The sequence below is a fragment of the Giraffa tippelskirchi genome, chromosome 5 (genome assembly GCF_054371585.1).
Source record: "Giraffa tippelskirchi isolate mGirTip1 chromosome 5, T2T-mGirTip1v1.2.pri, whole genome shotgun sequence".
NCBI classification, from domain to species: domain Eukaryota; kingdom Metazoa; phylum Chordata; class Mammalia; order Artiodactyla; family Giraffidae; genus Giraffa; species Giraffa tippelskirchi.
Genome location: NC_137279.1, coordinates 116,988,068 through 117,015,209, shown reverse-complemented (window position 1 = coordinate 117,015,209; position 27,142 = coordinate 116,988,068). Strand labels below are relative to the sequence as shown.

General features: G+C 36.6%; 2 long non-coding RNA genes across 2 annotated transcripts in view; one reads left to right on the top strand and one right to left on the bottom strand.

Moving 5' to 3' along the window:
- Positions 1 to 27,142, top strand: part of LOC145507886 (uncharacterized) — a 173,614-nt gene that overhangs the window by 18,832 nt on the left and 127,640 nt on the right. The window contains exon 3 of the long non-coding RNA XR_014055228.1: positions 6,456 to 6,613. This is a non-coding gene — a long non-coding RNA (uncharacterized LOC145507886). The remainder of the gene's footprint in view (positions 1 to 6,455; positions 6,614 to 27,142) is intronic.
- On the bottom strand, positions 494 to 25,235 carry LOC145507887 (uncharacterized). The gene is made up of 3 exons (XR_014055229.1): positions 25,196 to 25,235; positions 22,388 to 22,436; positions 494 to 4,193 (listed from the first exon to the last, which is right to left on the bottom strand). It is a non-coding gene; the product is annotated as an uncharacterized LOC145507887 (long non-coding RNA).

The window sequence follows — 27,142 nt, the reverse complement described above, 5'->3', positions numbered from 1 at the left end:
TCCAGTCCTGTGATCGCTGCTGAGTTTTCCAAATTTGCTAGGATATGGAGAGCAGCATTTTAAAAGTTTCATCTTTTAGAATTTGAAATATCTCAGCTGGAATTCCATCACCTCCACTAGCTTTGTTCCTAGTGATGCTTCCTAGAGCTCTAAGTCGGTGATCACACTATTGTAGTTATCTGAATCATTAAGACCTTTTTTTATGGTTCTTCTGTGTATTCTCACCACCTCTTCTTAATATCTTCTGTTTTTTCAGGTCCATTATCCTTTCTGTCCTTCATTGTGCCCATCTTTGTATGAAATGTTCCCTTGGTATCTCTGATTTTCCTGAAGAGATCTCTAGTCTTTCCCATTCTATTGTCTTCCTCTATTTGTTTGCATTGATCACTTAGGAAAGTTTTCTTATCTCTCCTTGCTATTCTCTGGAACTCTGCATTCAATGGGTATGGCTTTCCCTTTCTCCTTTACCTTTCCCTTCCCTTCTTTTCTCAGCTTTTTGTAAGTTCTCCTCAGACAAGCATTTTGCCTTTTTGCATTTCCTGTTCTTGGGGATGTTTTTGCTCGTTGCCTCCTGTACGGTATACGAACCTCCATCCATAATTCTTCAGGCACTCTATCAGATCTAATGCCTTGAATCTAATTCAAGGGAATTTGTTCCTTCCACTGTATAATCATAAGCTATTTGATTTAAGTCATAACTGAATGGCCTAGAGTTTTCTCTACTTTCTTCAGTTTAAGTCTGAATTTTGCAATAAAGAGTTCATGACCTAAGCCACAATCAGCTCCCCATCTTGATTTTGCTAACTGTATACAGCTTCAATTTTTGGCTTGCAAAGAATAGAGTCATTCTGATTTCAATATTGACCATCTGGTGATGTCCATGTGTAGAGTTATCTCTTGTGTTGTTGCAAGAGGGTGTTTACTATGACCAGTGTGTTCTGTTGGTAAAATTCTGTTAGCCTTTACCCTGCTTCATTTTGTACTCCAAGGCCAAACTTGCCTGTTACTCCAGGTATCTCTTGATGTCCTACTTTTTCAATCCAGAACCATATGGACTTACTCTTTTAAGTCCCATAACACTTTTAAAAAGTGTTGGTTGAACTAGCATTTTTTTTTTTTTTTTTTTTTTTTAGTGTTAGGTCTAGAAGGTCTTGTAGATCTTCCTAGAACCATTCAAGTTCATCTTCGGCGTTAGTGGTTGGGGTGTAAACTTCAATTACTATGATATTGGGGGGTTTGTTTGGAAACAAACTGAAACTATCCTGTTGTTTTTGAGATTGCGCCCAAGTACTGCATTTCAGACTCTAGTGTTTGACTGTGAGGGCTACTCTGTTTCTTCTAAGGGTGTCTTGCTCATAGTAGTAGATATAATGATCATCTGAATTAAATTCGCCCATTCATATGTAGCTATTATGTACCATCTTTTACATTCTGAAAATATTTACAAAATCAGCACTAATGTTATAGAAATGTGGCTTCCTTTGATGATAAAATTTGAATAAACTAATTTACCTGTTATTTCAGACACAGTTTCATAGAAAATTATGAATACACTGAAAAAATACGATGTGAATTTATTCTTGATCTGAAACATCACGAATATGAAGAGTTCTGTGTCCATATTACCTCTCCAGAAATATAAATTTCCACAGAGTTTATTTATACAAATATGCTCTTGCATTTTCAATAAAATAAAATACATTATTGTGCTGTATGTTTTTGCTATAGTTTCCCCAGTCATCACTAGTTTAGTTGATCAGTCATGTCTGACTCTTTGCGATCCTTTGAACTATAGTCCCTCAGGCTCCTCTCTGTATGGGATTTTTCAGGCAGAAATACTGGAGTAGGTTGCCATTTCCTTCTCCAAAATATAAAAGGAAGCAAATTTAGTTGGTCACTCATGTTGGTTGAAATTCAACTGCTCATAATGCCATCAAAGCGAGCCATAAGAAATAACTTCCTGAGTTTATGTATAGCTTCCCCAGTGGCTCAGCTGGTAAAAAATCTGCCTGCAATGCAGGAGACACAAGAGATGTAGGTTTGATCCCTGAGTCAGGAAGATCCCCTGGAGAGGGAAATGGAAACCCACTCCAGCATTCTTTTGCCTGAAAAATCCTATGGACAGAGGCTCCTGACAGGCTATAGTCCAAAGGACTATGAACAGTAGGAAACGACTGACCAACTAAACTTGCTTGCTTTCATAATTTAAGGACAGATTGACCAGATCAGGTACTTGTAATTTGTATTTTTTTTCCCTCTGGAACACAGAGTGCCATTTCAATATATATTAGTAGATTCAAATCTTCTTTAATTCTGGGCATTTAAAAATTGTATTAGTTAACATTTATTGAATACTTACTATGTACTTTACACATTATTCAACAAGCATTGTTAGGGATCTGTTGTGTTCCTAGCATTATTCTTACTACTAAGAATACAGTGGCCAAAAAAAAAAAAGACAAAAATCTCTATAACCTCACTGACCTTTCAATCTAGTCAGGGAAAATAGATAAGAAACAACAGCAATAAGTAAATTGTACTGGATGTGAGAAGGTGATATTCTGTGGGAAAAAATAAATCAGGAAGAGCGAAAGATCCTGAATAGTCAACACAATACTGAAGGAGAAAAACTAAGTTAGAGGGCCAACGCTATGTGTCGTAAAAGGCTATAAAGCTACAGTGATCAGGACAAAGTGGTATCACTGAAAGAAAAGACAGAGAGATCAGTGGAACAAAATAGGGAGCCCAGGCATAGACCCATATAAATATAGTCGACAAATCTTTGACAATAGAGTAAGATAGTCTTTTCAGTAAATAGTGCTGAAACAATTGGACATTCTTGTGCAAAAAAATCTATACCTATATTTTACAGTCAACATAAACATTAATTCAAAATGAATTGCAAACCTAAAAGTAAAATTCCTAAAAGATAACGTAGGATAAAGTCTAAATAATCTTGGATTTGACAAGATTTTTTAGATAGGACACCAAAGGCATGATCCAGAATGACCAAATTGTTAAGTTGGACTGCATTGAAATTAAAAGCTTCTGCTCTGCAAAACAGAGTATCAAGAGAATTAGAAGACCAATCACAGACCAAGTGAAAATATTTCCGAAAAACACATCTGATAAAGGACTGTTATCCAAAATATCCAAGGGACTCTTAAAACTCAACAATGGGAAACAAATGCTCAATTATAAAATGAATCAAAGACCTTAACAGACATCTCATCAAAGAAGATATGCAGGTAAACAATAGGTATATCAAAAGATGCTCTACATAATCTATCATCATGAAAATGCATATGAAAACAATGAACTGTCACTACACACCTATTAAGATGGTCAAAATGTGGAATGCTGACCACACCAAACGTTATAAAAAATGCAGAGCAACAGCATAAATTCATTACTGGTGGGAAAACAACATGGTACAGCCACTTTGACAGACAGATTTTTACAAAAGTAAGCATATTCTTACCATGTGATCCAGAAATTGTACTCTTTTCGTATGTACTCAAAGGAGTTGAAAATATAAGTTTACACAGAAGCCTACACATGAATGTTTGTGTCAGCTTTAGACATAACTTTCACAATGTGGATATAACCAAGGTATCTTTCATCAGGTGAATACATGGAGAAAAAAATAACTATAAGACAGAGGAAACAAATGTATACTACTGAGTGAAAGAAGCCAATCTGAAATGGGTACATACTGTCTGATTCCACATACATGAAATTTTGACAAAGGAAAAAATGTGGAGACGATGAAAAGATCAGTCATTGCTGGGGGTAGAGAGTGAAAATGAAGATGAATAAAAGGAGCACAGAGGATTTTTAGAGCAGTAAAAATACTCTATGTTTGATACCATAATTATTCACCATTATACATTTATTTAAAACCAAAAAATGTATAACAAAAAGTAAACCTTAATGTAAACTGTCGGTGATTTTGATGTGTCAACAAAGGTTCTCCAGTTGAAATATATGCAGTACACTATTGAGGAATGTTGATAGGAAGGAGTCGACACATGTGTGAGAATAGGAGACTTATGGGTAGTCTCTCTATTTTTTCTTAATTTTTCTGTAACCCTAAAAGTGCTCTAAAATATAGTCTTAATAATATTATAGTAAGATTTGCAACTTACATAGTTGAGAATCTAGGAAGATGATGACAGGCTTCTTAAACTGACCTGAAATAAGAGAGGAAAGGAAGTATACGTAAATATTTGAAATAAGAAAAAGTTTGGGATTTGCTGTGGTTAGAGAAAGAGCAGGATGTGAATGTCTGCTGGCAGGAAGATGATTTCATGGTTAGAATCTCCAGTTGGCACCAAGGAGACAATACTCAGACTTTATCAGCTTGCCCAAATGTGGAGCAGAAGAAAAAATAGAACAATGGTACTTAAAACTAGACAACAATCCAACATCAAAAACTTAATCTCTTTATTACATATAACGAGAAAAAAATTGGAAATCTGACTACACCTGCAAAGTCAAATTCTGATACAAGATTTCACCCGGTAACCTAGTTCCTTCCATAGCTGCTGTTCCAGCCAGGAAGATGGAACTAATAAAGACTTTTTTTTAATCAGTTTTTGTGAAGGTAAGTTAATCTTCTCTTGTAGAAGCATGCTAGGTATCTAGTACTAAAAGCTACTTCTATCAAGTGTTGCCAAGATTTTTTTTTTAAACAGTGCAGTTTCACTTAGATTCCATGGCAGAGATACTTACTTTACCACCAATACTTATTCTCTTCTATTTTAGTGAAACAGCCAATTCAATGAATTCAGTTAACAAACATTTATTACATACCGAACATGTACCATGAACTGTTCTAGGGCTTAAGATAAAGTATGATAAAAATAGAAAAACATTTCTTTCCTTTTCCTGTAAGACTTACATTCTATAGTAGGGGACTTAAACTATGTATACATATATGTGTATAAATATGTATATACATAAATATGTTATATATATAATAAGTCATAGTATATTCAGATTAATGAATACATGTTATGGAACAAATACTAAATCTTTGGTAATTGGAGTTTGCAATGATGAAATCAAGTGGGAATGAGATTTCATTGACAAATAGGATGGTCAGTGTCTTAGAGAGAAGGTATTGTTTAGTCACAAAGTTGTGTCCGACCCTTTTTTGACCCCATGGACTGTAGCCCACCAGGCTCTTCCATCCATGGGATTTCCCAGGCAAGAATACTGAACTGGGTTGCCATTTCCTTCTGCAGGGAATCTTCCCAACCCAGGAATTGAACCTGTGTCTCCTGCACAAGATGCATCTCCTGCATTGCAAGTAGATTCTTTGCCACTGAGCCATTTGAGCAAATGCTTGAAGGATTCAGGTGGATTACTAGGGTATTCTAAATGGAGGGACAGGTAGAGAAATGTGCTAAAGTGGTGGCATGTCAGACTTGTTATTGCACTTGGAATTATAAGAGAAGCAGTAAATGAGGATGTCAAACAGGCATGGGAGCAGCTTCTATAGGGATTTTTGACTTTAATTCTGAGTACAATGATGAGTCACAGCATGGTTTGGGGTAGAAGAGTAATATCAGTTTAGAAAACCCACTCCCGTTGCTGTGTTAAGAACAGTCTGTATAGAAACAAAGTTAAAAGCGGAGACACCAGAGAAAAGACAATTACACTAGTTCAGTTAAGTGATGACTGTGGCTTGGACATAGATATAGCACTAAAGATGATACCAGTAGTTAGATTTGGGTTATGTTTTGAAGGAAAGACTAAGAGGAATTTCTCATGGATTAAAAACAAGTCACGGTAATGTCCATGGGTTTTCACCTGAGCTACTGACTTATACTGGAGAAGGAAATGGCAACCCACTCCAGTATTCTTGCCCGCAGAATTCCATGGAGAGAGGAGCCTGGCAGGCTGCAGTCCATGGGGTCGCAGAAAGTTGGGTACGACTGAGCGACTCTCACTCACTCACTGACATATAGAATGGATAAACTGTGATTGGAAAAGATGATCAAGATTATCAGTTCTGAATATTAGAAGTTTAAGATATTTATTAGATAATCAAGCAAAGATATGGTGTAGGGGTTGAATATAACAGTCTGGTGTTCCAGAGAGAAGTCTGAGCCAGGGATGTAAATTTAGAATTGTTTACAATATAAATGGTATGTAGAGCCTTGAGACAGCACAAGATAACCAAACTGTGCATATTGATTAAAAAAAAAGAAATAAGGTCCAAATATGGAACATTTAAAACTGAAGAGGAAAGAGAGGCTTAAATTTTCAGCTGGATACATAGATACCTAGAATAAGATCTTCCTTTAACTTGATGTGAGTGTGTGAACAAGTACTGGCCAAAGGAATTTAAGTAAGTGGGTTACTTGATGGCTTGAGTGAAGCTCCTAGAAGCCAAATGTCAAACTCCTTTCTCCTTTTCTTCTCTTTCCCCCTTCTTGCTCCCGCAGATATAGATAAACCTCTAGTTACCATCTTGGACTTGTGTACAAGAACCCACTCTGGGGATGGCATATTGAATGCAGGAGGATGCCTGAGTTCTTGGGACTTCGAAAAATTATGCTATTATACCATCCATGGGCTACCATCTTCCAGATAGTTAAATGAGGTATGAATATTTTTGTTTTGTTTCAGCCTGCTTACCTTAAGATCTGCACTCTTTTCAGGTGAAATTAATCCTAAGTGGTAGGTTCCCATAAAATAAAACCAAACAAAAGAGAATGTACTAGTTGCCTTCATTATTTTTATAGTGAGGAATAAAATATTCTCCTTTTGGTAAGATAAATTTAGATTATATTATACTACCTGAAATATCAGTCTATTTTCTTCCTTCCATATGGGAAGGGATAACCCATGTGGATTACTCTTTATTTAATAGCAAATAATTTAATAAAGTGTGTATGATAGTACTGAAGCAATCATGGAGCAGTCATGAAGTGGATAAGGTGTCAAAAGTTTGACAAGGAGGTACAGAAAGATATAAACAGAACCTGTGAATTAGTATACATTTTGACAGCTTCCCAGGTGGCACTAGGGTGAAGAACCTGCCTGCCAATTCAGGAAGCATAATGAGACTCAGTTTGATCCCTTGGTAGGAAAGATCCTCTGAAGGAGGGCATGGCAACCCACTTCAGTATTCCTGCCTGGAGAATCCCATGGACGAGGAGCCTGGCAGGCTGCAGTCCATAGAGTGGCAAAGAGACATGACTGAAGCTTTTTAGCATACACACATCCATTTTGAAATGTATAGTTTTGAGTACAATTTTTCTGAATTGCTTAGCAGGGAAGTCCTTCCTAAAATGTGTTATTATATAGGATCCCATTACATAAAACAGAAAACAGCAAAGTGCTTTTGTAGGGAAAGCACCGCCCCCTTTTTTTTACCCTACTAATCATTCAATAAGGCAACCTTAAGATACCTCTTGAAACTATTGTACAGACTAAAATTTAAAATACTGTGTAAAAGTATTAGTGAACAAAGTTTTAAAATATGTTGACAGTGTTATTTATTTATTATAACCTCTGGTTATATTAGCATGAGCAAGGAATCTATTCAGAATTTTAGGTAATTATCATAGTCTGTCACTGTGAGACTGGGAGACTATCTGAGACTATGATACTTGGAGAATATTTTGGGTGGGATGAACAGCTGCTAAATGTCTTTAAGTCATTTTCTAAATCCTAGTTAAATAAAATCATGGCTTTGCATATAGAAAGCACCAGTGCATAAATTTCTCTTTCAGAGTTTTCTTTGAAAACTTTCTTGTTGTTGTCAATGAGAACTTACATACACAATTACATGAGATTCAAGAAGGCAGCTGCACATATATAACACTATGGATGCATCTGTAAAAGAAGAAGGAGAAAAAATGCCAATGCTATGATTTTTATTTAGACTCCTTTCAAAGAGGAGATGAGACCCAAAAGGTAGAAAAGTCACTAGACAATTAATAAACATTACTTTTCATCTCACTGCTTTACTTTTATTGCCTCATCCTTTATAAGTTTTATAGGTTTGTTCTTGCCACCATAATCTTTCCCTCTTGTAATTTTTTGTTGATTTAAAATCAGCTTTCCTGCAGCTTTTTTAGGCTAGGGACTTCTCCATTAATAGTGTGCTTGCCTAGCATTTTTGCTGTATCCTTCACAGCTCTATTTAAGAGTTAAAAAGTAGGTGATAAGATTGAAATATGTTAATATAAAAATGAAGAAAAGGATTTGTCTTTAGTATATTAGGAAGATTAAGCAATGGTAAGAGAGTTTTAGACCATCTGGGTTTTATCCTTTGCTTGTCAAAGCTGCTCCCACATCTCTATAAAGACACTAAATGGCAGCTCTCCTCCAAGGTCAGGATATTCTGTTACTGCAAGTGAAAAGCATGAAAGAGATTTATTAGGCAGCAGCATGCATCTATGCATTTTATCTCTCTCCAATATAAATACCTAGGAGATGCTTGAAACAGTGTTTAAAAGGAGTCTTAATGAATTATAAATGATGATAAATCTGACTTGATTTCAAAGTGATGGGTGTTTTACACTTAATACTTTTGCTATGGAGGGTGCCTTTTATTACCTAGTTCTTTTAAGTTCGAATATATGATACATTATGCAAAACTGATATTTATAGATACCAATTCAAACAACAAAAACATAAGAATAAAGAATAAAACATTTTATTGTATATACACTGAATGCTGCTGCTGCTGCTAAGTTGCTTCAGTCGTGTCCGACTCTGTGCGACCCCATAGAGGCAGCCCACCGGGCTCCCCCATCCCTGGGATTCTCCAGGCAAGAACACTGGAATGGGTTGCCATTTCCTTCTCCAATGCATGAAAGTGAAAAGTGAAAGTGAAGTCGCTCAGTTGTGTCCAACTCTTAGCGACCGCATGAACTGCAGCCTACCAGGCTCCTCTGTCCATGGGGTATTCCAGGCAAGAGTGCTGGAGTGGGTTGCCATTGCCTTCTCCAATATACACTGACTACTTAAATAAATAAACATTCATGTACAGTATCTACATAGATTTGTTTTTTCATATGAAATATATAAATTATTGAATCGGCATATTTGATTTTTCTTTTGTTTTAATTTATTTTTTTATTGAAGGATAATTTCTTTACAGAATTTTCTTGTTTTCTGAAAAAAACCTCAACCTGAATCAACCATAGGTATACATATATCCCCTCCCTTTGGAATTTGCCTACTATCTCAGTCCCTATCCCAACCCTCTAGGTTGAGATACAAAGCCCCTGTTTGAGTTTCTTAGCCATACAGCCAATTCCCATTGGCTTTCTATTTTACATACGGTAACGTAAGTTTCCATATTACTCTTCCCGTACATCTCACCCTCTCCTCCGCCCTCCCTCCATCCACAAGTCTATTCTCTATGTCTGTTTCTCCATCGCGGCTATGTAAAAAAATTCTTCAGTACAATTTTTCTAGATTCCATATATATGCATTAGAATAAGATATTTATCTTTCTCTTTCTGACTCACTTCACTCTGTATAATAGATTCTAGGTTCATCTACCTCATCAGAACTGACTCAAAGATGTTCCTTTTTATGGCTGAGTAATATTACATTGTGTATATGTATCACAACTTCTTTATCCATTCATCTGTTGATGGATATCTAGGCTGCTTCCATGTTCTAGCGATTGTAAACAGTGCTGCAGTGAACAATGGGATACATGATTGGTGGGTCATACAGTGGTTTCATTTCTAGTTTTTTAAGGAATCTCCATGGTAGCTGTATCAGTATACATTCCTCACCAACAGTGCAAGTGTGTGCCCTTTTCTCCACACCCTGTCTAGCATTTATTGTTTGTAGGCTTTTTGATGATGGCCATTCTGACCGGTGTGAGGTGATATCTCATTGTAGTTTGGATTTGCATTTCTCTAATGATGAGCGATGTTGAGCGTCTTTCCATGTGTTTGTTAGCCATCTATATGTCTTGTTTGAAGAAATGTTTAGGTCTTTTCCCCACTTTTTGATTGGGTTGTTTGTTTTCCTGGCATTGAGTTGTATGAGTTACTTGTATATTTTGGAAATTAATCCTTTGTCAGTTGTTTCATTGGCTATTGTTTTCTCCCATTTTGAGGGTTGTCTTTTCAACCCTTGCCTATAGTTTCCTCCACTGTGCAAAAACTTTTAAGTTTGATCAGGTCCCCCTTGTTTACTTTTGTTTTTGTTTCCATTACTCTAGGAGGTGGGTCATAGAGGATCTTGCTTTGATTTATGTCATCGACTGTTCTGCCTATGTTTTCTTCTAAGAGTTTTATAGTGTCTGGTCTTACATTTAGGTTCTTAATCCATTTTGAGTTTTATTGTTTGTATGGTATTAGGAAATCTTTTAATTTCGTTCTTTTGCATGTAGCTGTCCAGTTTTCCCATCACCATTTGCCCTTTATGTGGCAAAGAGACTGTCTTTGCCCCATTGTATGTTCTTGCCTCCTTTGTCAATTATAAGGTACCCATAGGTGCATGGGTTTCTCTCTGGGCTTTCTGTCTTGTTCCATTGGTCTATGTTTCTGTTTCTCTGCCAGTACCATACTGTCTTGATGACTGTAGCTTTGTAGTACAATCTGAAGTCAGGAAGGTTGATTCCTCTGGCTCCACTCAACTTTCTCAAGACTGCTTTTGCTCTTCGGGGTCTTTTGTATTTCCATGTGAATTGTGAATTTTTTTGTTCTAGTTCTGTGAAAAATGTCATTGGTAATTTGATATGGATTGCATTGAATCTGTAGATTGCATTTGGTAATATAGTCATTTTCACAATATTGATTCTTCTTACCTAGAAACATGAAATATCTCTCCAGCTGTTTCTGTCATCTTTGATTTCTTTCACTAGTGACTTATAATTTTCTGTGTACAATTCTTTTGTCTCCTTAGGTAAGTTTATTCCTAGGTATTTAATTCTTTTTGTTGCAGTGGTGAATGGGATTGATTCCTTAATTTCTTTTTGATTTTTCATTGTTAGTATATAGAAATGGAAGTGATTTCTGTGTATTGATTTTGTATCCTGCAACTTCGCTAAATTCACTGGTTAGCTCTAGTAATTATCTGATACTATCTTTAGGGTTTTCTATGTACAGTATCATTTCATTTGCATACAGGGAGAGCTTTATTTCTTCTTTTCTGATCTGGATGCATTTTATTTCTTTTTCTTATCTGATTACTGTAGCTAGGACTTCAGAAAACTGTTGAATAAGAGTGGTGAAAGTGGACACCCGTATCTTGTTCCTATCTTAGGGGGAATGCTTTCAGTTTTTCACCATAGAGAATAATATTTGCTGTAGGCTTATCATATATGGCCTTTACTATGTTGAGGTAAGTTCCTTCTGTGCCCATTTTTTGAAGAGTTTTAATCATAAATCAGTGCTGAATGTTTTCAAAGGCTTTTTCTGCATCTATTGAGGTGATCATATGGTTTTTATCTTTCAGTTTGTTAATATGGTGTATCACATTGATTTATTTTCTTATTTTGAAGTATCCTTGCATTCCTGGAATAATCCCAACTTGATCATGGTATATGAGTTTTTTGATGTGTTGCTGATTTCTCTTTGCTAAAATTTTGTTGAGGATTTTTGCATCTATGTTCATCAGTGATATTTGCCTGTAGTTTTCATTTTTTTGTGTGCTGTATTTGTCTGTTTTTGGTTTCAGAGTGATGGTAGCCTCGTAGAATGAGTTTGGAAGTGTTCCTTCCTTGGCAATATTTTGAAAGAGTTTTAGAAGGATAGGCATTACTCTTCTCTAAATGTTTAAAAGAATTCTGTGGAGCCATCTGGTCCTGGGCTTTTGTTTTTTGGGAGATTTTTGATCACAGCTTCAATTTCGGTGCTTTAATTGGGTTGTTCGTTTAACTTTTCTAAGAATCTGTACATTTCTTCCAAGGTTATCCATTTTATTGCCATATAGTTATTCATAATAGTCTGTTATAATCCATTGTATTTCTGCATTGTCTTTGTAACCTCTCCTTTTTCAATTCTAATTTTTTTTATTTGATTCTTCTTTTTTTTCTTGATGAGTCTGGCTCAAGGGTTGTCAATTTTGTTTATCTTCTCAAAGAACCAGATTTTAGTTTTATTAATTTATACTATTGTTTCTTTCATTTCTTTTTCATTTATTTCTGCTTGGATCTTTATGATTTCTTTCCTTATACTAATTTCGGCATTTTTTTATTCTTCTTTTTCCAGTTGTTTTAGGTGTAAAGTTAGTTTGTCTATTCAATGTTTTTCTTTTTTCTTGAGGTAGGAATGTATTGCTATAAACTTCCCTCTTAGAACTGCTTTTGATGCATCCCATAAGCTTTGAGTTATCGTGTTTTCACTGTCATTTGTTTCTAGAATTTTTTTGATTTTCCTTATGATTTTCAGTAACCTGTTTGTTATTTAGAAACATATTGTTTAATCTCCATGTGTTTGTGTTTCTTACAGTTTTTTTCTTGTAATTGATACCTAGTCTCATAGCATTGTGGTTGGAGAGGAGTTTTGATACATTTTCAATTTTGTAAATTTACTGAGGTGTGATTTGTGACTCAAGATGTGGTCTATCCTGGAGAATGTTCCATGTGCACTTGAGATGAAGATGTATTCTTCTGCATTCAGATGGAATGTTCTGAAGATATCATGAGATCCATCAGATCTAATGTATCATTTAATACTTGTGTTTCCTTATTAATTTTCTGTTCTGATGATCTGTCCATTGGTGTGAGTGGGCTGTTAAAGTCTCCTACTACTATTGTGTTACTGTCAATTTCTGCTTTTATGCCTGTTAGTGTTTTTCTTATGTATTGAGGAGCTTCTGTGTTGGGTACATAGATATTTACAATTGTTATCTCTTCTTCTTGGATTGATCCCTTGATCATTATATAGTGTCCTTATCTCTTGTAATCTTCTTAATTAATTAAATTTATTTTAAGGTCTATTTTGTCTGATATGAGGATTGCTACTCCAGCTTTCTTTTGCTTCCCATTTGCATGGAATTTATTTTTCCATTCTCTCACTTTCAGTCTATATGTGTCTTTAGGTCTGAAGTGGGTTTCTGCTAGACAGCATATATATGGGTCTTAGTTTTGTATCCATTCAGCCAGTCTGTGTCTTTTGGTTGGAGCATTTAGTCCATTTACATTTAAAGTAATTATTGATATATCTGTTCCTATTGCCATTTTCTTAATTGTTTCGGGTTGATTTTGTAGATCTTTATCCTTCTCTTGTATTTCTTGCTTATATAAGCCCCTTTACTGTAAAGTTTTGTTGGTGGTACTAATTTCCCCTAACTTTTTCTTGTCTGGAAACCTTTTTTTTCCCCATCATTTTGCATGAAATCCTTGATGAGAACAGTAATCTTGGTTGTAGATTTTTCCCTTTCAGTACTTTAAATATATCCTGCCATTCCTTTCTGGCCTGAAGAGTTTCTGCTGAAAGATCAACTGTTAAGCCTATGGGGTTTCCTTTGTTGTTATTTGTTGCTTCTCCCTTGCTGCTTTTAATATCCTTTATTTGTGTTTAGTCTTTGTTAATTTGATTAGTATGTGTCCTGGCATGTTTCTCCTTTTTATCCTGTATGGGACTCTTTTGCCTCTTGGATTTTATTGACTATTTCCTTTTCCATGTTGAGGAAATTTTCAACTATCATCCCTTCAAAAATTTTCTTATAACCTTTCTTTATCTCTTTTTCTTCTGTGACCCCTGTAATTCGAATGTTGGTGTGTTTGATATTCTGTCAGAGGATAGTCTCAATCCTCAGTTCTTTTCATTCTTTTTACTTTATTCTGCTCTTCAGAAGTTGTTTCCACCATTTTAGCTTCCAGCACAATTATTGATTGTTCTGCTTCAGATATTCTGCTCTTGATTCCTTCCAGAGTATTTTTAATTTCATTAATTGTGTTGTTTCTCTCTGCAAGTTTATCCTTTAATTCTTCTAGGTCTTTGTTACTTGATTCTTGCATTTTCTCCCTTTTGTTTTCAAGGTTTTTGATCATCTTTACTCTCATTATTCTGAATTCTTTTTCAGGTAGTTTGCCTATTTCCTCTCCATTTATTTGGACTTCTGTTTCTCATTTTTCCTTCATTTGTATAGTATTTCTCTGTCTTTTCATTTTATATATGTGTATATATATGTGTGTGTGTGTGTATATATATATATATTTTTTTTTTTTAACTTACTGTGTTTGAGTCTCCTTTTCCCGGGCCTCAGAGTTGAATTCTTTCTTCCTTTTGGTTTTTGCCCTCCTAAGGTTGGTCTAGTTGGTTTTGTAACCTTCATATAGGGTGAGATTTGTGTTGTGTGTGTGTGTGTGTGTGTTTGTTTTTCTTCTCATGGGAAAGACTGAGTCAGGTGGTAATCCTGTCTGCTGATGACTGGTTTTGTATTTTTGTTTTCTTTGTTGTTTAGATGAGGCATCCTGCACAGGGTGCTATTGGTGGTTGGGTGATGCCGGGTCTTGTATTCAGGTGGTTTTCAGAGTGTGAGTTCCCATTATTTGATTTTCCCTAGGGTTAGTTCTCTGGTAGTCTAGGGTCGTGGTGTCAGTGCTCCCACCTCAAAGGCTCCAGCCTTGTTCTCTGGTCACGAACGACGATTCCACAAGTGGTTTGTTATGGCATTAAGTGAGATTAAAACAAATATCCAAAAACGAGAAACCAAAGATGAACCCCAGACAAATGGCAGTTACAAAAACAGGCATATAATAATTAAAATAATGGAATATAGACACACACACACATAAGCAAAGTCGAAACAGTCCTGGTAAAATACAGTACAGTAGATTGATCCAGTGAATAAAGTAAATCAAAAATTATATTTCCTAGTTAAGAACAAAACTAAAGCACAAACCAGAAAACAAAGTTAAAACAAGGTGCAAAGTGGGGAATAAAGCAATGAAAACAAAACTAACAAATATGTTGAGAGGAAAGTAAAGAAAGAAAGAAAGAAGAGATATGTAAAGTTAAATAGAGGCAAATGAAGATTTATATACATGATTAACTGCACAGAGAAAAGAACAGTAGGAAAGGCAAACAAAGGAGTAAATGTGGAAAAAAATATAATATGTTTAAGAAATTAAAATTGTAAAAAAGAGAAAAGAAAAAAAGGAAGAAGTAAGAAAAAAGCAAAGGAAAAAATGGAAAACTCCACAGAACAGCAAAAGCCTGATGTAGAGACAGCGATTTATAACAATAAAAAGTGTGACTGAATATACACACATACACAAAATCACTCCAAAATCACTGAAGATGGTGACTGATCCTGAAGCTGAAACTCCAGTACTTTGGCCACCTGATGTGAAGAACTGACTCACTGAAGACTCTGATGCTGGGAAAGGTTGAAGGTGGGGATAGAAGGGGATGACCAAGGATGAGATGGTTGGATGGCATCACCGACTCGATGGACATGAGTTTGAACAAGCTCCGAGAGTTGGTGATGGACAGGGAGGCCTGGCCTGCTGCACTCTATGGGTTTGCAGAGTCGGACATGACTTAGCAACTGAGCACACTGGGGAAACCAAAGCTCTTACTATAGGGACCTTTGCAGGCAAAGTAATGTCTCTGGTTTTTAATATGCCGTCTAGGTTTGTCATACCTTTTCTTCCAAGGAGCAAGTGTCTTTTAATTCCATGGCTGATTTTGGAGCCCAAGAAAATAAAACCTATCACTGCTTCTATTCCCATCAACAATGTAATAGGTCCCTTTTCTCCACACACAATCCAGCATTTATTATTTGTAGATGTTTTGATGGTTTCCATTTTGACCATTATCAGATGATACTTCATTATAGCTTTGATTTACATTTATGTAATGATTTGTGACATTGAGCATCTTTTCGTGTGCATATTGACCATCTGTGTATCATCTTTGGTGAAATGTCTGTTTAGATCTTCTGCTTTTGATTGTCTCTCTTTTTGTGTGTGTATTGTCATTTGATCTGTTCATATATTTCAGAAATTCAGCCTTTGTTGGTTGCATTGTTTGCAAATAATTTCTCCCAATCTGTAGGTTGTCTTCATTTTGTTTATGGTTTCCTTTGCTGAACAAAAGCTCATAAATTTGATTAGGTCTTATTTGTTTATTTTTGCTTTTATTTCTATTGCTTTGGGAAACTGACCTAAGAAAACAGTACTGCCACTTATGTCAGAGAGTGTTTTGCCTACATTCTCATAAGAGTTTTATGGTTCATGTCTTATGTTTAAGTCTTTAAGCCATTTTGAGTTTGTTTTCATATATACTATGAGGGTGTGTTCTAAGTTCATTGATTTACATGCTGTAGTCCAGCTTTCTCAGCACCACTTGTTGAAGAGACCATCTTTCCTCTTTTGTATATTCTTGCCTCCTTTGTCAAAGGTTAATTGGTGCTAGGTGTGTGGGCTTAATAGGGTCCAGAAGGACCCTATTTTTTTCCATCAGTTCATATGTTTGGTTTTGAGCTAATACCACACTGTTCGATTGCTATAACTTTTTGGTATTTTCTAAAGTTTAGGAGGGTTATACCTCCCAGCTTTGTACTCTTTCCTCAGTTTTGCTTGGGCAACTCTGGGTCTTTATGGCTCCAAATAAATTATAGGACTATTTCTCCTAGTTTGTCAAAGAAAAATGTCATGGGTAATTTGATAGAGATTGCATTATATCTGTAGGTTACTTTGGATAATACAGGCACTTTAACAATTATAATTCTTATAATCCAAATCATTGCTTATTATTGAAATACCTGAATTTTCAAATTTTGTTCTCTTTTTGAGATTATATAGTATCAATATTATCCTAATGTTAAACTGTTTTTCAATTTTAAAAATTCTCAAATGATATTTTTTAAAGTTATGTTTTTAATTTTGATAAATGTACCATGTTTATGAAGATACTAACATTAGAGAAAACTGAATGATAGGTATATGTGAACTCTAATATCTTTGCAACTTTTATACATATCCAAAGTTTTTATTGAAACATTTAAATAAGGCCCTACTTATATAAGGGGCTTCCCTGGTGGCTCAGTGTAAAGAATCTCCCTGCCAAAGCAGTAGATGCTGGTTCTATCCCTGAGTCAGGAAGATCCCCTGGAGAAGGAAATGGCAACCCACTCCCATGGTCAGAGGAGGTTGGTGGGCTGCTGTCCATCGGGTTGCAAAAGAGTCAGATACCACTTAGTGACTAAACAACAACAGCTTATTTAGGGTAAGACTATTGTCTTGGAGGCATGAAGTCATTAACCAAAGAACTCTTTTTAGTCAATCCATATTAGTTGTATGACCATTACAATTCTCTGTCAAAGATAGCATGGTTTTAAACCTATCAATTCAAAAAATCAGTGACACTCACTTTCGTGAACCTACTTCTGAAAACTAGCAATCACTGTTTACCTCAGTTTTTGAAATTAGCAGTGCAGTGGATTCACTTCAGTGAACATTTTTCTAGGAATGGTGTCACCAAACCCATGTATCCATGTATTTCTATCCAGAATAAGAGCTATTACATGCTGGATTCTCAAGACTGATGCCAACTCACTGTAACCTCTGTAACCAACACAACCTTAAAGCAAAATGCTTTTTGGATACTTTAAAAGTGATCAGAATGCTTTGCTCAAGGATGCCATGTCTGATTAGTATAGCACTCTTTTATTTAAGGAAGCAATACATTTAGCTTTCTGTTTTCAGATATTAAGTGGTAATCGTAATTTGACAGTCATTTGAAAGTACAGATGTAATTCACCAGGGCTGCATAATCTGTAAAGGTAAAAGGTATACATATCGTAGACTGTTTTGAGGCTACAAAGTCTCCCACCTCTATTGATTGACCCAAGAGACCCTAGTTCCCGACCCAATAATGGACTGTTTCAATAGTTTCAGCCATTATTTGCAATGATTAGTCCAAACTCAAGTATTTTGTCCCAACTTGGTTTTATCAGAACCCTCCAATAATGGTTTTTTAATTGCTTTGTTTATACAAGTGTATTACAACTACAAAATCTCCCTCCAGTGATGTATTATCTGAGGACTACACAGTTGCTATCTCCCACACTAGTGGCCACCAGTGAACCCTGTATGTCTTCAGTCATACATTGGTCCCAAAACTAAGTTGTGTCTGACTCTTTGCAACCCCGTGGACTATAGCCTGCCAGACTCCTCTATCCATGGGATTTCCTAGGCAAGAATTCTGAAGTAGGTTGCCATTTCCTCCTCCAGGAGATCTTCCCAACCCAAGGGTCAAACCCACATCTCTTGTGTCTCTTGCTTTCAGGCAGATTCTTTACTGCTGAGCTAAGGGTTGGATGATTTATACTACTCTAATAGCGAGACAAACAGTCCTTTCAGTTAGATATTCTAGCTAGTTTTAAGTTAGCACACTAAAATGCATAAATAAATACAGACCATTCTGATTCAGTTCAGTTTAGTTGCTCAGTGGTGTACAACCCTTTGCGACCCCATTGACTGCAGCATGCAGGCTTCCCTGTCCATCACCAAATTCTGCAGCCTGCTCCAACTCATGTCCATTGAGTCGGTGATGCCATCCAACCATCTCATCCTCTGTGGTCCCCTTCTCCTCCTGCCTTCAATCTTTCCCAGCGTCGGGGTCTTTTCCAGTGAGTCAGTTCTTCTCATCAGGTGGCAGAAGTATTGGAGTTTCAGCTTCAGCATCAGTCCTTCCAGTGAATATTCAGAACTGATTTCCTTTAGGATTCTGATTAATATTCCTTTAGGATTCAGATTAATCCATTCTGATTAAGATTATATATAAAAACTAATGGAGGAGGCCTTCCCTAGTGGTTCATTGGTAAAGAATCTGCCTGCCAGTCAGTGCAAGAGACATGAGTTTGATCCCTGATCCCGAAAGATACCACATGCCAGCGAGCAGCCAAACCCATGAGCCACAGCTATTGAGCCTGTGCTCTGGAGACCAGGAGCTGCGACTGCTGAAGCCCATGCATCCTAGAGCCCATGCTCCACAAGAGAAGCCACTACAATGAAAAGCCCATATGCCACAAAGAAGAGTAGCCCCCACTCTCGTCAACTGAAGAAAATCCCATGAGCAGTGAAGACCAACACAGCCAAATAAATAAAGATGTAATGAGTGCTGTGGAGAAAAATGAAGTCAGAAGTATAACACAGAGGGTTGAGTCAAAGTTGTAGCTTTTGAAGATTGTGAGTGTGTGTTTTGTGTGGTTGTGTGTTTTGTGTAAGTGTGTATTGTGTGTATGTGTATGTTTATGTAATTGTCCCTTTTAGTACACATAGTGCTTTTGAATTCCTAGGCTGGTGCTTCCTAATAGTTTTGGGAAGGTCTCATTTTAATCTTTGCCATCTTTTTCTCATTCTTGGATACCAATTTTATTGTAACAGTCACATCTGCTGACTAACTGTTGTAATGGCTGCTTTTATGTCATAACACCATAGTTGTGTAGTTGTTACAGAGATATTCTGAGATACTTACTATCTGACCACTTACAGGGAAAGTTTGCCTATCTCTAACTTAGAATGTAAGATTTTTCTTTTTTTTTTTTTTTCTGTTTCCAACTCATGTAGAACAATAATTTCTCAAATTTATTAAAAATGTCTTACTAAAAAGCAACCATGCATTTCAGTGACACATTGATATCAAGAGCTATTATGTTTAAAGTGCTTAAACTTAATCTTTGTACTTATTTATTATCAAAATGTATCCAAACAGTCCTTGGATCGTACAGGTTCACTGAAGACAATGCGTAGCATGTTTGTAGATGTTAAAAGCAAAGAATTTAACTCTGGAGCAGAACTGCCTGGGTTTGAATCACAGCTCTACAACCTACAGCTATGTATTTTGGCAAGGTAATATATATGAAAAATGGGCATAGTCACAGCAATATGAAGTAGTTCTTATCTCACAGAGTTCTTCCATGCATTCAATTAGTTAAGATATAAAGCAGTTAGAAACTGCCTCGCATGTATTTAAGTATCAAAGTATTAGTAAAGTGTTAGTATTAGTTCTTAATATTTGAAGCATTTACACTCAAAATATACCTGAAACTATTTATTGACTTAATTATTTTAATTATAAGATAATTTCTTTACAATGTAGTGATAGTTTTTGCCATACATCAACATGAAATGGCCATAGGTATACATGTGTCCCCCCCACCCCATGTTGAACCCCCCCCCACCTTCCTCCCGGCCCTATCCCTCTACATTGTCCCAGAGCACTGGCTTTGGGTGCCCTGCTTCATGCATAGAACTCATACTGGTCATCTCTTTCACTTAGGGTAGCATACATGTTTCAAAGCTATTCTCTCAAATAATCCCACCCTCGCCTTCTCCCAAATAGTCCAAAAGTCTGTTCTTTACAGACTTTTGTCTGTGTCTCCTTTGCTGCCCTGCATGTAGGATCATCAATACCATTTTTCTAAATTCATAAATATGCATTAATATACAGTATTTGTGGAGAAGGACATGGCAACCCACTCCAGTACTCTTGCCTGGAAAATCCCATGGACAGAGGAGCCTCGTAGGCTACAGTCCATGGGGTCGCGCAGAGTGGGACACGACTTAACGACTTCACTTTCACTTTTCACTTTCATGCGTTGGAGAAGGAAATGGCAACCCACTCTAATATTCTTGCCTGGAGAATCCCAGGGACAGAGGAGCCTGGTGGGCTGCTGTCTATGGGGTCACACAGAGTTCGACATGACTGAAGTGACTTAGCAGCAGCAGCATATAGTATTTGTGTTTCTCTTTCTGACTTACTACACTCTGTATGATAGGTTCCAGGTTCATCCACCTCATTAGAACTGATACAAATGTGTTTCTTTTTATAGTTGAGTAACATTCCATTGTGTATATGTACCACAACTTCCTTATCCTTTCATCTACTGATGGACCATCTAGGTTACTTCCATGTCCTAGCTATTGTACATAGTGCTGCAATGAACATTGGATACATGTGTCTCTTCCAATTCTCATTTCCTCACAGTATATGCCCAGCAGTCGGATTGCTGGGTCGTATGGCAATTCTATTCCCAGTTTTGTAAGGAATCTCCATACTGTTCTCCATAGTGGCTGTGCCAGGTTACATTTTCACCAACAATGTAAGAGGGTTCCTTTTTCTCTATACCCTCTTGAGCATTTGTTTGTAGACTTTTTGTTGATGGCCATTCTAACGGGTGTGAGATGATACCTCATTGTGGTTTTGATTTGCATGTCTCTAATAATAAGTTATGTTGAGCATTTTTTATGTGTTTATTAGCCATCTATATATCTTCTTTGGAGAAACGTCTATTTAGGTCTTTTGCCTACTTTTTGATTGGTTGTTTTTCTGGTATTGAGCTGCATCACGTGCTTGTGTATTTTGGAGATTCTTCAGTTGTTTCATTTGCTATTATTTTCTCCCATTCTGAGGGCTCTCTTTTCATGTTGCTTACAGCTTCCTTTGTTGTACAAAAGCTTTTTAAGTTTAATTAGGTCTAATTTGTTTATTTTTGTTTTTATTTCCATTACTCTGGGAGGTGGATCATAGAAAATCTTGCCGTGATCTATTTAATTATTAATTATTATTTATTTTGGATCAGAGATAATAGAGTATATCTATGGATAACAGTGGTCATGAATAAATCTAAATTTTACATAGAAAAATCCAATTAAAAATAATTACTTTGACTCCTTTGATAAGCTTTGAAACTTTTTTTTAATTAAGACTTTATTTTTGTAAAGCAGTTATTTCCCATACTCCCTGTATACATTCATAGCTTCCCTCATTATCAATGTAGGATTTGCCTCTTTGTATTCACATTTAAAGTTGTACTTGTTCACTTAGCAGTGTTCATGAAACCCTATATTTGGGATGCTTCTTCTGTACTAAAATGTTATAATTTGTGAAAAAGAAAAATTCCCCACCCCACCAGAGTGTTATATTTGATACAGCTGATAAATCTACATTGACATATCATACTCACCCTTAATTCTTAGTTTACATTACTATTTTTTTTTGGTGTGGTACACATGATGGATTTGGACAAATGTATAATGACATGTATCCATCATTATGGTATTATATAGAGTATTTTTGAGCTTCCCTGGTGGCTCAGATGGTAAAGAATATGCCTACAACATGGGAGATGTGTGTTCAATACCTGGGTTGGGAAGATCCCCTGGAGGAGTAAATGGAAACCCACTCCAGTATTCTTGCCTGGAGAATACATGGACAGAGGACCCGGCAGTCTGCAGTCCATGAGGTTGCAAAGAGTTGGACAGGACCTAGTGACTTTCACAAACACACACATACAGACACTCTTAGAATATTTTTGAGGGCTTCCCTGTTGTCTTAGCGGTAAAGGATTCGCCTGCTAATGCAGATACACTAGTTCAATCCCTGAGTCAGGAAAATCCCCCAAAGAACGAAATAGCAACCCTCTCCAGTATTCTTGCCTGGGAGATCCCATGGAGAGGAGTCTGGTGGGCTACAATCCATGGAGTTCTGAAAGAGATGAACGTGAATTAGCAACTATACAAAACAACAGAATGTTTTTACTGCTCTAAAAATTCTCTGTACTCCATCAATTAATCCCTTCTCCTCCCCAAACACTGGCAATCACTGCTTTTTTTTTTTTTTTTACTATCTCCATAATTTTGCCTTTCCCAGAATGTCATATAGTGTTTTAGCTTTTTTAAATGGCTTCTTTCACATAGTAATACAAATTTTAAGCTCCTCATGTCTTCTCTTGGCTTTGATGGCTCACTTTTTTTCACTGTGAATAACATTGAACTATTTTAAATGCTCTCTGAATGGAAGCCAAATTTCCAAAGTGTCCATTAAAAAAAAATGAAGGCAGTGTTTTTTAAGCAAGGTTAAAGTGCTCTTGTGCAAAATTTGCTAGGTAAGAGTTACACCAACTTACTCAATACACAGTCTTCTTATTCAGCCATTTTCTTTTGAACTCTCATTTACAATTTACCACAAAACATTACCCCGTTTGTTTATAATTGAGCTTCAGTTTACAGTACCCAGAGGCAATGATGCAGGTCACTTGTTCTCAACCTCATCTACCTTTCTTTCAGAATTGTTTATCTCTTCTTTCAAAATCTCAGGTCTATAAAAAATTTGGAAGTCCTTCATGGAGGACAAGACATTTTTAAACTTGAGTTAGTTGATGAGTTTGTGCCGGAGTCCAGCTCCAGCAGGTCCAGGGGTTCCCTCAGGATGGACGGCGTCGGCAATGCGAATGAGAAGGCACAGCGAGTCTCAGCGTTTCCAAGTGTCTACTCACTTTATTGTTTTTTAAGACAGCTTTTATATTTTTAGTGGTATATAGAAACAAATGTAAAGTATAGAGTTATACCAATTCAGCTTAAGGGATGTATCAATTTAGCTTAAGGGACATACCAATTCAGCTTAATGGTTATATCTTAATGGGCCTATCAATTTAGCTTAATGGGCCAGCAGTTTCGACCCTCATCGAAGCCGTTTACATGTCTTTAGTTACAGAAAGCCTCATTTTGTTTACATCATCTTCTGGACTGGTGGCCTGCTAACACCTTGTGACTCTCCATTGATAAGGGTTGATCAGTCAGAACACTTTTGTATTGGGCACATCAGAAAACAATTCATCAACAGGAAGTTTTCAGGTAAAACCTGTTTTTGGTAATTTACTCTACGCCTTGAGCTTGACAGAAAAGAATGTGGCTCCATAAAATCATAGAACAGCAAGCTGAAGTTTAGCTCTAAGTAAGAATCATCAGTTAAATCAACAATTGTCTTATTATTTGTATTAAAGCTAAACTTCTATTTATATAAATCTCTAACTATTATGCTTTCATTATATAGGCTAAATATGTTAAGAGTAAAAACATAGTAAATATAGATAAAGTAACAGTTTTACAAAGCAATATTTTTTATACTTCCTAACAAGCCTTTTTTCCAGCGAAAAGCCCCATAGGGGCTTTCTGTGCGGAGGCTCTCAATGCTGTTTTATTACTAGGGAGCAATCATGTGCATTAGCTCCAAAGGCACAGGTACATTTATTAAACAAACCAATATGTTAGCAAAAGGAATTTAGATCAGCATACTCTATATCCCAGATAATTTTATTTAGGGTGCTACCATTCAGGGGCCTTGTTGATTTGAGGTTTAAGAATGATCGTATTTTAGAAGGGAATCAGGAAAGGCCTTTTTCCTAAGTCATAGAAAATAAGAAGATGTTTATTATAGTAAACATCAGAAAGACAGATATCATCCTTAAGTTGAGTGCTGAGGCAGCCTTCCGAGAATCCCTGAGGCCTGAGAAGCCTTGCTCAAATCAGTCCTTTTCCTCATGACCCTGTCATGGGTGGGATCTCATGAGCTGACTCCCGGCAAGTTTGTATTCAAATATATCAAAAAATTTAAAAAAATGTAAAACATTTGTAAGAAACATGAAGTTTATCTAAATAAAAATCTAATTAGTGCAATGTGATGTAAGTGAAAGTCCCTCAGTCCTGTCCGACTTTTCTATATAGTCCATGGAATTCTCCAAACCAGAACACTAGAGTGGGTAGCCATTCCCTTCTCTAGGGGATCGTCCTAACCTAGGGATCGAACCCAGGTCTCCTGCACTGAAGGCAGATTCTTTACCAGCTGAGCCTCCAGGAAGCCCAATCATCAAATTAATGATAAATTCTGGGATGTTTGGAAAAACTACATAAATGCTAAATATTAATTAGTTTGCCATTCTAGCATCATTGTATTTATTTTATTAAATAATTACATTAAAGAATATTTATAATTTATATATCAAGCAGATGATTGGAACTAATATTTTCAAAGATTCTCAAAATATATCTTGAAAGAGCATATGACTCCACTGAAATAAGGAAAAGGAGAGGACTAGAAACCTTCAACAGAGAAACTCTGTGTGCAGATAAACAAGAAAAGTACATTTGGTTCATTTGTTATGATTAACAAAAACTAAGAGATTCCCTGGTGGCTTAGACAGTGAAGAGTCTGCCTGCAATGTGGGAGACACTGGTGCCTTCCCTGAGTTGGGAAGATCCCCTGGAGAAAGAAATGGCAATCTACTTCAGTATTCTTGCCTGAAAAATCCCATGGATGTAGGAGGCTGGCAGGCTACAGTCCATGGGGTCACAAAGAGTTGGACATGACTCAGGTATCCTTTTATAACCTTTATATTGGCAAAACATTCTTTGAATCTGTTAATGTCAGTAATAGCAGAGGATATGGAGAATGAGAGGTGTATTTACCTGTGAGTTTTTGAAAAGCTGGTTTGCAATGTACAGAAACAAAGTAGGCCAGCTAAGTAGACTAAAGGTGTTTGTCAACTTTGTTCACATCACAAAGTGAAGCTCTTCACATAGGCAACAGTGACGTAGGATTGGGTATTAGACAATCTGCTTGGCCAAACACAGTAGCCCCTTTGTGTGGCTATGACTCAACAATTGGAATCATGGGTATATTCTCCATCTAGACTAGAGAAACTGTTAAGATATAAGCTCTTATATACATGCTTTGGAGAAACAATTTAAATCTGTTAAAATAGACATATTTGTATGTGATGTGTTTAGTTAATGTTATTAACAATTACATTAATATTTTTAAGATTATTAATTTATGTAATACAAATATTTAAAAGAGTAATGGTGAAGAATCTATATCTACTTCTAAATAACTATTGCCTCTGGTAAAGAGAGGCACTCAGCAATAGAATGAGAAAGACTAGAGATCACTTCAAGAAAATTAGAGAAAACAAGGGAACATGTCTTGCAAAGATGGGCTCAATAAAGGACAAAAATGGTATGGACCTAACAGAAGCAGAAGATATTAAGAAGAGGTGGCAAGAATACACAGAAGAACTGTACAAAAAAGATCTTCACAACCCAGATAATCATGATGGTGTGATCACTCACCTAGAACCAGACATCCTGGAATGTGAAGTCAAGTGGGCCTTAGAAAGCATCACTACGAACAAAGCTAGTGGAGGTGATGGAATTCCAGTTGAGCTGTTTCACAGATGATGCTGTGAAAGTGCTGCACTCAATATGCCAGCAAATTTGGAAAACTCAGCAGTGGCCACGGGACTGGAAAAGGTCAGTTTTCATTCCAATCCCAAAGAAAGGCAGTACCAAAGAATGCTCAAATTACCGCACAGTTACACTCATCTCACATGCTAGCAAAGTAATGCTCAAAATTCTCCAAGCCAGGCTTCAACAGTGCATGAACTGAGAACTTCCAGATGTTCAAGCTGGATTTAGAAAAGGCAGAGGAACCAGAGATCAAATTGCCAACATCTACTGGATCATCGAAAAAGAAAGAGTTCCAGAAAAACATCTATTTCTGCTTTACTGACTATGCCAAAACCTTTGACTGTGTGGATCACAATAAACTGTGGAAAATTCTGAAAGAGATGGGAATACCAGACCACCTGACCTGCCTCTTGAGAAATGTGTATGCAGGTCAGGAAGCAACAGTTAGAACTGGACATGGAACAGCAGACTGGATCCAAATAGGAAATGGAGTATGCCAGGCTGTATATTATCACCCTGCTTATTTAATTTATATGCAGAGTACATCATGAGAAACACAGGGCTGGATGAAGCACACACTGGAACCAAGATTGCAGGGAGAAATATCAATAACCTCAGATATGCAGATGACACCACCCTTACGGCAGAAAGTGAAGAAGAACTAAAGAGCCTCTTGATGAAAGTGAAAGAGGAGAGTGAAAAAGTTGGCTAAAAGCTCAACATTCAGAAAACTAAGATCATGGCCTCTGGTCCCATCACTTCATGGCAAATAGATGTGGAAACAGTGTCAGACTTTATTTTGGGGGGCTCCAAAATCACTGTAGATGGTGACTGCAGCCATGAAATTAAACGACGCTTACTCCTTAGTGGGTAAGTTATGACAAACCTAGACAGCATATTAAAAAGTAGAGAACTTTGTCCACAAAGGTCCACCCAGTCAAGGCTGTGGTTTTTCCAGTAGTCATGTATGGATGTGAGGGTTGGACTATAAAGAAAGCTGAGTGCCGAAGAATCGATGCTTTTGAGCTGTGGTGTTGGAGAAGACTCTTGAGAGCTCCTTGGACTGCAAGGAGATCAAGCAGTCCATCCTAAAGGAGATCAGTCATGGGTGTTCATTGGAAGGACTGATGTTGAAGCTGAAACTCCAGTACTTTGGCCACCTGATGT